The following is a 12,136-nucleotide window of genomic DNA, read 5'->3' as shown; positions in this document are numbered from 1 at the left end:
CTTAAAGTACAAGGGACTAACTCACAAATGATCCTAATATGTTAAGGTAGTAATTCTTTTCTTGTTTGCTGAGGCTTCAGTGCAAAGACGGCAGGAAGGCATTTTAAGGTGGTTGAGAAGTGTTCTCGCTAGGATAGTATAGAAGGCTTTTGAGATCTACTGACTGGGAACTAGCAAGCTCTAGAACTTGAGGGAAGTTCTGTTGCAAGCTATTGATAATGTTAAATCATTCAGCGCTTTAATAGTAGAGAAATTAAGAGGATATTTTATTAGATTTTAACAGTTACTAAGTAAAAAGTACTACTTTTGTTAATGAGCTAATAATAACAATCACTAGATATCTTGAATTTAGTAGAGGCGCTGCAAAAATTCTATATAACCATAACTGTTATTATTAGTGTTTATTGAAAACAGCAAAATTTAAACACACTCTTAATATAACTTGATGCAAATATTGTTCATTGTAACTGCTCACTCGTTTTTAATAACTATGCACTAAAAGCTAACATCAGTTATGGTAGTAACTCACTCAGAGATGAGAGGCCCCTTATGGATTAAAGGTAGGAAGTATACAGAGGGGTTCTCTGATGATATGATATCCCTCACACTATCTTATATATATATATAATATGCTGTTATTCTCCAATATCCCCCTGAAACGACTTTTATATCATATTAACTATATAGCTATAATCTGGTAGTTGATTATGGATTAAATATGTAAAGGTTTGGTAAATGAGGTGTATACACCTCTCTGCATACTTAAATTGATCTCTGTATATTCTTAGAGGATAAATTGGGGTGAACATTCCAAGACATGCACATGCAGTACTAGTTTATATGAATAATGAGGTCTACAGACTGAGTGTTGGACCTTGAGGTGGGTGTATGAAGATATTTGGATGTCTACTAGGACCCTGGAACATAATCAGTTATAGTTCTGCCATGTGTTACTAAAGGTAGCTGAAGAGAGGGTAGGTACCTATAAAGCAAAAGAGCGTGCCTTCCCTATTACAACTGGTCAGAAAAAATTTCAAGTATAATCTAAGACTTAAATGTAAAATAGTATAGACCTTTAAATAAGCCTGTCTAGTACTTGAATTGATCTCATAGCTAATCTAGATCTCTCACAGTACCATTATTAGTGTTATCTATCCCAAAAATGATAAGCTCACCATGGCATGACCTTTGTGAGTCTAAAATATCTAAGTAGATTTCTTTGTAAGGGTATGGTCCACCTCCTAGAAACTGGTGCCCCTACACCTCTAGCATATTTCTATCCTGGGTTATATAGCACCTAAGGTCTCTAGAAATTAACTAGCCCTAACACTTGCTCTATCCTATAAAATGTGTGAGATTATAGTAAACTATTCTATCTCATTATATCAACTTGGATTATGAGATTTTATGCATTTAGTCTCAGGATATCAGTAAAATACTAGTATTCAATCATGCTTGGCAGTCAATAGGTTGATGTGGTCATACTGGATTAGATGGCTAGATAGATAAGACCATGGTAGGATGGTATACCCCTCAAATAAGCACTCTCCCAGCTTTATCTACCCTGACTCGCAAGAAATCCATGGTTATCTTTCAGGATTGATGGAGATCAAATACTACTGATTTGTGAATATATTGCATTACTATTATTATATTTACTTAGGATCTGAAACTGAAATACCAGAGCCCTGGTATGGAGTATCTGAACATATAAGTCACCTACCACACATTAGTTTAAGTACCAGATAATCCCTTTGTTATAACTAAGAACTAAATACAGTCATCATATAGTATGATAGTGATCAAATAGCATAGTAAATTAATGTTACTGCTCAAAACCTTCCTGGTAGTGCTTGAATTATGTATTTATCTCAAGTGGTTATAGAGATAGAGGCTTATCAGTTATAGATCAGTTAGTGATTGGCTTATACTGGCATAACCATTTAGCTGGGACTATAGGTTACTTAATGAAAGTTGTTCGTATAGACAAACATACAACTTTGGTTTTGTGATGATCTGTAACATTTTCTGATGATTCTCCTGTCAAATGGCGAAAATTTCCTTTTTTAGAAATTTCTCATGCTATGTGACCCTATGTAACTGTGTGACTCAGGCGCTAAACTGAATACAAGTTACCAGTGGTTCAATTATTCATCATTATTCATACCTACATTACAATTTCTAAGAAAAGCCTTTGTGATGTCACAGTGTTAGTTGTCAACCTCTCAAATTATTCATCATTGTTCATACTAGAATGGACTTGGACAAGAAACAAGTGTTAGAACTCAACATTATTCATCCTTATATGCAGGAATTATTCATTATTATAGTAAACGATAAAAACACCGTAAACTTATCGGGTCCCATGCGGCGCAATGGACCCGATAACTCACAGTGGGGGGACTGGGACATACAGGTGGACCCAGTATATAGTGGGGAAGGCCTGTGTTCAGGATTATCCTAATTTGGACGAAAATGATATAGCTTGACACAGTGATCAAAACTACTGATGGCCATCAAAAATCGTAACAACTCTGGTGCCAGATATGAGCTGGGAAAAGTCTTTCACGTCCGAGGCCCACTCTCCGTTATTAAAGTCTAAACACAGTAGGTGAATATTCCTCGTTTACCCATTCCTTCCTCCTTCTCGACCACAACTAATTTAAATAGCCCTGTGCTAAAATACTGTAGGCATGAGGGAGAGTTCATCTGCTAGATTTTAATAGTGTGATTGTCAGCAGCAGATATGGAGAGATTAGTAATAGAATTAGAAAGGGGTGGCCTTGCAGCTTAATTCAGAAGAGACACCATCAGTTTTAAAGTCATATATCTGCAACAATTTCAAGTTTAGAGATACATAGTAACTAGAGAATGATACGGTGTGATGGAAGGTTAGGACAGATCACTCGAATCATGTTACTTAGATAGATCATCATATTCATCATTCCTAGCTACTACATGTGGACGGACTAGCGGCCACAACAGGATATACTCCAACCTAGTTGTCACTATTAGCATCTAGTACGCCGCTACTACAACAGGCATTCACACCTTGAGCAGCTAATTAGCAGTGATTAATAAGATGTTGGCGAGCACCAACGACACACCTTTAGTCTCTTCAAATTGTGGTGTGGCTGGACGGTTTACGTGAAAGAAAGATTATTGGAGAATGTGTGAACAGTATTAGTTGCTTGGACTGCCTATATACTAAGCAGAGTAGGAGTGAAGATTTAGATAATGATATCAAATCATCAACATGAACACGGCCTTCCAAGCATGCTCTATTAGCAATGAGCAAAACCCAATGACAAAAAGCTCAAGGCACAGAAAAAGGCTTACAACAAGAAAGTGCTGCAGCAACAAAAAAGTGTAAAAAAAGCTAAAAAGTGTGTAAATACTAGCCGTTCATCTTCTGCTAAATCTGGCTAACAGTTTATTCATTTAAAATCTCCTGTTAATATTTTAAACAATACAATTAGAATCCCTCTTTGCAACCCTCATGAAATATATCCCCTAAACAGCAAAGGATCCAACATTGACAGACATTCTGTCTCAGTTCCATTTAATACCTCTTGTGCAACCCAGGATAAAGTATGCTCCAGGTATTATAAATTACCATCTTGTATATATTGCAAGGGTAAGAAGCATACCATAGGGCAGGATTGTGTTCCAAAGGGATATTAATAACTTTGTTTTTAATCACATTGGAATGCTGATGTAATATGGCTATTGGAACGCCCCTCTGCAATTCCTCTCTGCTTAGAATGCACCCTTTGAGCCCATAGATATCTAGGAGATCAAAGTAATTCAAATAACAGTGTTATTAGCTTAGCTTATTTTGTTTTCAGTCAACTCTCGCTCAAATTCTCTGGCCACTCCTGACAAAAGAGAGAGTCTACTTAGCACATTTACAAGCAAAGTATTGCCCTTTAGACCTAATCATTCAAACCTCTTATGGTATGTGTCCTTCTTATTCTTATCATATCCTAACCATAACTAGAGATTTAGATTTTCTTCTTAATATGATTTTGTCTGACATGCAACATAGATCTGTGCTATGATTGCTTTAGCTCCCAGACACACACCACTACTTCATGTTCTTTGCATGTTTAAAAACATCTCACCTTTTCCTTTCTTCTATTAACATACTTCACATTAAAACAACTAGATGCCACTGCTGTTAATATATGATGTTATCTCCCAGCGCTTTCTTCTCAGTTACAGATCCCATTTCCAGCCCTTGTCCCTATGTTAATTTAAAATCATCCTCGAAAACTAAATGATGGTTATAAATCTTATAAACCCATTCCTGTTTATTAGGCTTTGTTTTTTAAACAAGCAGATCTAAACCTAATACTGTTCAATCAGTTGTTAGCGAGCAGTACTCTATTTATTATTTAGGATGCAGGGTGTGGCCTTAAAAAGACTGGTCTCTACAGCTCTTTATTATAGTGTATAGTCAACAGTCATATTAGATAATTAATTATAATACTGGTGTTGTATAGAATAAAACTGTTAAGGAGCTCTTTTTACACTTTGGGAAACCTAAGGTTAAGCCTCCAGAAAAGGTAAAGGTAATTGATTTTCTCTGCAGTTTGTGGTGATGTATAATTAAACTTTACACAGGACTGGCCATCTACTAATACTTTTATAAGAGCTTGCCCTGACTTGTATCTTGATTTTGAATAAAACACACCAATACAAGACTACTTTTAACTAGATAGGCGACAAAACCTTACATCACAAACTGCTCATTACAAATTGTCCCAATTTAGGTAATTTGCAAGACTGACGGACTGCCCAACAAGGGGGTGTACCTGCACAGTCATTGTGCGTCATAGGCAATAACCTCTATTTCCCTGGCGATCCCGAATATGAGTTTGCAGAACCCTACACTCTGCCTATCCGTTGAGGCAACGGATCTTGGGGAGGGGTTGGTGTAAGGGGAGCATGTGATGTAACAACTGTGACCGATGACGTAACTGTTCCGTGCGCAGATAGCCTTATACTCAAGTAGTTGGCCATGGGGCTGTTCCCCCAGCTTTGGTATCAACTAGGCACCTAGACCCTCATCCCCTGACAACAGTAGCGTTTAGTATAGACGGGAGGAGATTTTAGACAGACTGCGGATGGCATATTACTTCTTACAACTCTAACACTTGTGGTATGATCTCAAACAGGTGGGATTACTGTAACAATTTATTCAATTCGGCAGTGAAAAACTGTGTGACCGCTGAAAATAATCAGCAATATTCAGCGGCCCAGAGGGCTGCCGGAAATTTTTTTAATGCTCTGATGGCCATCTGACATATGGCATATGAATAATAAGTTGTGACATGCCGAAATATTTCGGCACCGGAGGTCCGGTGTGATGCGTTGATAAGCCGCAGTCTGGGACAGATCAGGAAATGACTAATTTTGTCAATTTTGTTGCCCAGCGCACATCTCAGAGTTGACATGAGTCCCGAATGGTCAACTAGGGAGTTATCTGCACAAGAACCAGTCAAAATCTATTAAATCGCTCTTAGTGATTCTGAAAACTTGACTAAGAAAAGTTCGCAGAGCCTGTTTTCTGTTAGGATCTATCCAATCCTATACAAAATACCCAAAGGGAGTGTACATTAAAAGGCATATTCGGTTTGGCGTGCAGTGGAGACTCGAAGTCGACTTCTCCTAGATGAGGGATACCCCTATCTCTGTTGGTATCGACAACTGACATCATTGGAACGTGGTTTCAGATCATGCTGGAGGATTGAGAGTGCCAAGGGACGGCTAAACAGGAGAAACCAACTTAATTGATTGGGGCCTAGACCTGTGATCAACGATGACTCTAAAATACTGTCGAGGAACTGATCATCTGAACACTGGATTTGCGCTAGGAGAGTTGGGACAACTACCGCTGAGGCTATATGTACAAAATACGAGTTATGGGTGTCATTCGAGAGCTGGGAAGCCAAGCTATCAACTTATCCTACTCAAGATCAAGGGATACTTCACCAGCAAAACTAGATGGTCGCGAACACGGAAGATTTACACAGGTCATTGAAATGGGTGCATCACTACTTGTTAATTAGTACATGATCTCTGACTTATAATATAATATCTCAATGAGTAAATAGGATAGAGACCCAATGGCAGCACTACCAATAATACCTAAATAAGATGATCAATATCCTTCACAATACAGGATCATCGGCACACCTATACTGACTCATGATCATCTATCAAAGATTTTGATCTAGCCATATCTCCACCAGTTCATCATGGATTTAGATGATTTTTCACTATTAGGTAGGTGGTTAATATTCTCCTGATATAGGCTGATATTAGTATAGTTTAATATCTCTAGATCACACTGTTATGCCACTTTTCCATAGGTTTTCTGGCCTTAAGTCGAATAAAAATCAATGATGACTTGATATCTAGGTGAGTAATGCATGGATAATTAGGATACAAGTTGTGTTATAGTCTGTTGGATCTCTATAATAGCTTGTATGCCTGTATATATGTCATATATGCCAGTATTGCAATCTCCTAATAACTCACTCAGAGGTCAGGTATCCCCAATGGGATAAAGGTAGTAAGCATACAGAGGAGTTCCCCTGAGAGATTTGATGCCTTCCATAATATTTTGTTGATGGAATCTCTTGTTATGCTCCATTATACCTATTACTGCTATGACACAATATATTGATAATACAGCCATAATCTGCTGGTTGATTATAGATCAAAATATATCAAGTTCAGTCAATGAGGTATATAGACATACCTAAATACTCTGATTGATAAGGGTCTGCACTTGGATAGAGACATGAGGCAGACATTCAACTACAGGTTAGGTGCAAAACTGGTTTACATGAATAGTGAGGTCTATAGACTTAGTACTGGACATTGAGATGCATGTATGGTGGTATTTGAATATGTACTAGGACCCTGTACTATAATTAGTTGTGGTTCTGGCATGTGTTACAGAAGGTAGCTGAAGAGAGGGTAGGTACCCATAGAGCAGAAAAGAGTGTCTTCACTATTACAACTGGTCAGAAATTAACTTCAAGTATGATACAAGACTTGAACATAGGATACTATAGACCTTTAAATAAACCTGTCCAGCACTTGAATTAACCTCATAGCTATGCTAGATCTCTCACAGTACCATTATCAGTGTTATCTATCCCAAAAATGATGAGCTCACTATGGGCTGGTCTCTGTGAATATCATAAATCTGAGTATATCTCCTGGTAGGGGTCTCATGCACCTCCTGTAAAATGGTACCCCTACCCTCACAGCCTATCTGCATCCTAGCTTATATGACACCCAAGGTCTCCAGGAATTGACTGACCCTAACACTTGCTCTGTGGTTGTGAATGGGTGTAGGTGTGCTGGACCATCCCATGGTATCATATCAAGTTAGATCATAAAATTCTCTGCATGCAGTCCCAGTATATCAGCAAAATACTACTCAACTTGGAATTCAAGCATGCTTGGTAGTAAATATATGAACCTAATAGTAGCAAAAAAAATATAGTTGATGATGCTCAAGTATAGTTGGATGGTATACCTTTCAAATGAACTCTCTTCCAGCTTTATCCACCCAGGCAGGCTGGGGATCTGTGCTGATCTTTCAACCATAGTGGAGATCAAATGCCACTGATGAGTGAATGTATGACGTTGTCAGTGCCATATTCACTAGGAGATAGGAGGGTACATAATGGAGCAATAAGTTATAGTAACTAAGCTTACAAATCAGCCACCTTACAATTTTAAAGTACTAGATATTCTCTTGTTTATGACTGAATGGTTAATAAAGGAATCATATCACATGATAATAATCAAACATTCATGTTAATTGATAATACTATTAAGACCCTTCTTGCTAGTGCTTGATTTGTGCATTTCACTCAAGTAACAAGCAAGATAGAAGCCCATCAGTTATATATAAGCCAGTAATTGGTCAGTGCTAATACTACTATTGAGCTGCCACTAAAGGTCACTTGATGAAAGTTATTCATATAGTCAAGATATACAACTTTGATTTTGTGACAATTTGTGACATGCTTTGATGATTGTCCTTACAAACAACAAATTTCCTTTTAGGGAAATAGCTATATGATAGAACAGGACATAGGTAACAAAACCTACTTACATGTCTATTGGTAAAAACTTCCTTTTTGGGACAATATGTCACACTTGTCATGGAGTATGACTGGCGAACTTGGTGTTAATGGCCTGTGTCAAATTATTCACCTTTATTCACCCATACATGTTGGACTTAGCGAAAAAATGACCATGGACTTTGGAGATATTCACCCCCATCTCCACCAATTATTCACCACTTAGGCAAAAATGAAAAGACTGGCTGTTATCAGTGCCAACCAGCGGGTTGGCACTGATAATGTACAGTGGTGTCGAGCATGGAACACGTCGAACGGTGGAAACTTGCTGGAACGACCATCCGGGCCATCTTTGACCGGTCGGACATCGGCCGACACGTGACACGACCGGGCCGGGGCCGGCCGAGCCAGAAACACAAAACTAGCCAATGGCGGACGTGTTTCGGCTCGAACACGTCGCGGGTGGTTCAAACACACACCCAAACGCAGGGAGGTGGATAAAACGCAAGGTGAAACCAAACGTGTGAGGTGCGACGCGTCGCAAAGTGGGCGAAATATTACAGTGAAACAGCATGTGACCGTGGCCGGGGCGGCCAGGGCCATCAAAATTAGATAAGCGAGTAGTATATATTGAGCCCGAGTTTGTGCTAGATACCTCAGAATTCAATGCACCCCCCATAGCGGTTGTCTTGCTCCCCATAGTGGAAAGGTCTTTGACATTGACGACGACGACGACGAACACTGTGATTACGTGATCCGAACACAAGAATGCTACCCGACGACACCGAGACTACCTGAGAACGCCGAAACTATTGCCAATTTGTCTGATATACTGGAACTATTGTCAAATTTTGGACATTGAAGTGCCAGGTTGATGTGAAGACATAAAGATGGGGAAACTATGCTCAGATGTGCTTCCCTTTATGGAACGTCGCCCTCTTTGGATGGAGCGACCCATATTGGAGTTGTTTATGCCATTTATGGTGTGGCAACTGATGCTCTTGATGCTAGCTGTTCTACTCTCAAGGATGAAGACAACACAAGGGACAGGTAATGTATCTACTTTCATTAACAACATACCAGCTGTGACTGTGACTGTGACCACTACCATTTTGGGTTTTGGTGTTGGTTTTGGGTTGGGACCATTGTGGAGTGGGTTGTTGTTGTGGGGATGTTTGGCCACAAGAGGCATACTCTGTATGTCATATTTGTCCTATCCTACATCAACACCTCCTTCCTCTCCACCCAACCTAACATCTTCACTACCACCACCACCACCACCACCAGCTTACAAACTATCAACATCATCACTGTCATCAGTGATCCCATCACACACACACCACCTCAACTTAGTCATCATCATCTTGCTCTTATGGGTTGCAGCATGGATATACTTTCCATGGAGCCCCGAACACACAGACCTTGACTTGGGTGTTTTGGTTGTTTGTGGAGTTGTTTCTGCATTCACCATTGCTCTCATTTCACGTGTTTCAGTGGGTTTTGGGATAAACAGGTGGGATTGCCCCGCTCTACTAGGTGCATCTGGGGATCTAGCTCGTCAATCTATCTTGCTAGCTCTTTCGAAATAGTATCATCGCGTTGAAGGATTATTGGTTGAGGGTTTCGGTTGCTGAATACAAGTGTTTCGGTTGCTGTTTATTGTGTTTCGGTTGCTGGTCGAGGGTTTAAGGCAGTTAGTTCCTGACTCGAGACAACTCAGAGGGTTTAAGGCAGTTAGTCCTGATCCAATGAGTATAAACTCTCCGGGCATCGTATTGGCACTTCTCTGTTGCCGAGTTTCGCTGATAGTACGCTTTGGGGCACACAAAATCAACCTTTTTCGCAATGCTGGCATAACCATTCAGCTGTGACTATAGGTTACTTAATGAAAGTTGTTCATATAAACAAAACATACAACTTTGGTTTTGTGACGATCTGTGACATTCTCTGATGATTCTCCTGTTAAATGGCGAAAATTTCCTTTTTTGGCAATGTGTCACGCTATGTGACACTATATAACAGTGTGACTCAGGCGCTGAAATGAACACAAGTCACCAGAGGTTCAATTATTCAACATCATTCATAGCATGATATACTTGTAGTATAACGACTAACAAACCACTTTGTGACGTCACATACCAGTTCAAGTCTGAGTCTTATGCTAACTAATAAGCCTAAGTTACCTTAGAGCTTGGGATTTATGCACTTTATAGCAGCTTTATTGGAGTATTTATCACAGCGTAGGGTTTCAGAGCCATCCTCTCTAATTAGAATGACCAGTGGGGGGTAATGGTCATTCTAATTAGAGAGGATATGCGGAATTCACAGGTGTCTACGACAAGTAGAGTTTGGTTATTTTTGTGGGTTAGATTGGTTAGAGAGCTCATTTGCTGTCCGCACTCCGCACTCATCAGCGTGACCGCCGAATTGAATAAATTGATACAGTATAGTAGACCATTATATGACATTATATCAACTTGGATTATGAGATTCCATGCATATAGTTTCAGGATATCAGCAAAATACTGCTCAACTTAGTCTTCAATCATGCTTGGCAGTCAATAGGTTGATGTGATGGTACCAGATGAGATGTATTGCATTATTAGTATCATATTCACTCAGGATCTGAAACTGAAATACCAGAGCCCTGGTATGGAGTATCTGAACATTTACCACATATTAGTGTAAGTACCAAATATTCCCTTTGCTATGACTGAGAACTAAATACAATCATCATATGATAGTAATCAAATAGCATGGTAAATTGATGGTACTGCTCAAAAGCTTCCTGGTAGCACTTGAAACATTATAATTTCTAAGAAAACCCTTTGTGATGTCACATACTAGTGTGGTAGCTAACCCGGCCGCATGTGGTAGCTAGAACTCCAAATGATGATGTGACATATGTGACAAGCTGTGTCCACTGGCCCGGCGCCGACCTCCCATCACACTAGTGTTAGTTGTCAAGTCCGAGACTCCAAGTCTTATTCCCCTCACATCAACTCATAACATATTTGACATGCCATGGGAATGGTCTGCCTCTGGGATCGTTTTGGCAGAGTCTGGGATCGAACCCGGTGACACCAAGCAGGCCCTTACTTGTCTTCTGTAAACGTTGTCAGTTCTCCCTTTGTAAAAAAATTCGCAAAGAAATATGAAACTTTTTCCCATACTTTGTCAGACAAGAAATTGAGGCAAAAAACAGCAGCAAGTTTTGGCTCAATAAAAACCGAAACAAAACTTTTGATTTTTCTGCTGACTTTTACTAAGCAAATATTTCTAAAACAGTCCGGTGACACCATGATCATCAATCAATCTTGGTGACACGTCACACAAACAGCTTCTTTCCTGACGACCATCTCCGTTTGGTTAAAGTTAGTGCTGGCCAAATATAATTATATTATTTTATGGGCATAATATATTATAATCATATCATATTCAGAGCTCCAACCCAATAATATATTTGTAGTATAGTATAATCATATTCAGCTGCAAAATATGAATATGTTATGAATATATTCAACTAGAATCTAGTAGTATGCATATCTCTTGATATATTTGACATAAGTATTTTGGTACTAGAAAAAAAAATCAAAAGCATAAAATACATGCTGGATTGTCTGGGCAACTTCCTTTCAGGCCTCTTTAATTTCAATCTGGGTTACATAGGACTCTCAAAATACAATCAGGGGCATTGCCACTAGTATTAGGTCGGCCAGTAGACACTTGATCACAGGTTCTATACTATGTTCAATAGTGTCAGGGGAACCCCCGCTTCGGCCTCCTTCGGACCCTCCGAACGCATCGAAGGCGCATCCGACCGGCGCCCCCTCGGACGCTCCGACCCACCCCGACCATCGTCCACGGCCTCCTTCGCCCACACAATCACCGATCCGTCAAGACCCTCCCAACGATCACCTTGGGACAGAGCCTGCGACGCCACTCAGGCCTTCTGCGCTCTACGTCGGCAGTTCAGACAACCAGTATATAGTTGGCGCCCTAGCAGGCGGACCCTTAGAGTTTCT

This window comes from Mycena indigotica (assembly GCF_014461135.1).
Source record: "Mycena indigotica strain 171206Taipei chromosome Unknown Mind.scaff0008, whole genome shotgun sequence".
Taxonomy (NCBI): Eukaryota; Fungi; Basidiomycota; class Agaricomycetes; order Agaricales; family Mycenaceae; genus Mycena; species Mycena indigotica.
The sequence above is the reverse complement of the archived record's forward strand: the minus strand, read 5'-3'. Positions refer to the sequence as shown.